A 342-nucleotide genomic window follows, 5' to 3' on the forward strand; every position below is an offset into this window, starting at 1 on the left:
ATTAGAGCTGGAATTCCATTCATGTGGCTATCTTCTTTTAGTTTTGTTGGAAGATTACATTTTTGCTTTTTCAGAGATGTAGTTCCTCTCCTTGTGATGAGTTTTCCATTTATTACCCTTTGAAGGGCTGGATTTGTGGAAATATATTTTGTGAATTTGGTTTTTGTCATGGAATACTTTAGTTTCTCCATCTATGGTGATTGAGTGTTTTGCTGGGTATAGTAGTCTGGGCTGGCATTTATGTTCTCTTAGGGTTTGTATGACATCTGCCCAAGATCTTCTAGCTTTCATAGTCTCTGGTGATAAGTCTGGTGTAATTCTGATAGGCCTGCCTTTATATGT

Source organism: Mastomys coucha, unplaced genomic scaffold (genome assembly GCF_008632895.1).
Source record: "Mastomys coucha isolate ucsf_1 unplaced genomic scaffold, UCSF_Mcou_1 pScaffold7, whole genome shotgun sequence".
NCBI lineage: Eukaryota > Metazoa > Chordata > Mammalia > Rodentia > Muridae > Mastomys > Mastomys coucha.